This window comes from Montipora foliosa, chromosome 4, assembly GCF_036669935.1.
Source record: "Montipora foliosa isolate CH-2021 chromosome 4, ASM3666993v2, whole genome shotgun sequence".
In the NCBI taxonomy this organism is placed as follows: Eukaryota; Metazoa; Cnidaria; class Anthozoa; order Scleractinia; family Acroporidae; genus Montipora; species Montipora foliosa.
This window is the reverse complement of record NC_090872.1, coordinates 37,242,596-37,244,092: the sequence shown is the minus strand read 5'-3', so window position 1 is coordinate 37,244,092 and position 1,497 is coordinate 37,242,596.

Below are 1,497 nucleotides of genomic sequence, written 5' to 3'. Positions count from 1 at the left end.
CAGAATTTCTGCAGCATGGGTCAACACAGGCCGCAGAATTTCAGCAGCATGGGTCAACAGAGGCCGCAGAATTTCTGCAGCATGGGGCAACAGAGGCCGCAGAATTTCTGCAGCGTGGGTCAACAGAGGCCGCAGAATTTCTGTAGCAGTCAACAGAGGCTGCAGAAATTCTGCAGCCTCTGTTGACCCATGCTGTACTCAAATCCTAATGGTCATAGTATTTTTTAGCATATAAAAATATGCACTGAAATTTTCAAGATTCTAAGGTCAAACTTACAAGACTGTGAACAACAGAAATATATATGAAATGTACATTGCTTCGTGAGGGGAAACCAACCAGGTGCAAGGTACATAAACTGAAAACCAATTAATAGCAATAATCCTTGTGATTGACTATGTTCTTGTGCTTTGACCTTGATGTGATTGTCCACAACACAGCATAATTTCTTAACAAGTGTTAATGTTCATGGTTTTCAGTTAGACAATACTAACTTTTGACCCTAGCAAGTGAAAAGTCAATTTAAACCTTCTATTGTTGAATATCACCAAATGATGTAATGGATCTTCAATACAAACAAACACTTAAAACTAAAAATCCGAATGAACAACGCAGCAAAAATTTAATTGAAGGCTCCAGCAGGGTATCTTCACAGTGTTGCATATCATCAATCAGCCATGTTGAGCTCCTAATGGTGGTTATTTATCATTGTCAGACTATATGATAATTTATACATAGTACTTAACACCCATAATGCTCATGTTCACCAATGGAAATTTTTAAGAAAACGTTTAAAGTTCAAGTGTGGCTGTATATCTCTACAGCCCAATTGCCAAAGAGTTTTATGATATTCTTTTTCGGAAATTGTGGTTGAAGGACATGATGGACTTATGCCTACTTTTGCTGAAATCAAGTCTCTCCTTGCCCTTCCAGATAGGAGAGTTTTTTTTCCTATGCAAGAAAGTGCAAGTCATGAGGCTTTCCAGTTTAAAACGCTCCAAAACATGACCGCATCCGTCATATTGACATTGGCTCTGAGAAAATGTAATTTGTGATAATCCTGATTAGCATAAATTGATATTTTGCCGTAATGTAGCAGAGGCCTGTTTGTGAGCGGCAGGCGCTTGGAGTGCCACGTGATCGTTGTTTGTATTTGGCGATCGTTTAGCGAGTGAGGCATTCTACGGTTAGCATTCGCCGCGTGCACAAGTCCTGTTTGGTTTTTTGTCCTTTCGAGCTGAATTAGTGTTTAATGCCTTTGTTAGGCGGTATATGATAGCGTGCATTTACATTGCAAGTAGTGTCTTTCAATTAGAATTCCCTAGAACCCCAAGGGTCGCACCACTGCCTTGGTCAGGTCAGGGGTACACGTTCCCTGCTTTTTTCCACCTGCTGTTTTTTTTAGGGGTTTTCGTGTCCGGCTCTGGTGCATTGCTTTTCTCTTTATTTTAGAATTGATGTATTAATATTTTTGTACCTATTCCAATTTTAATAAACTG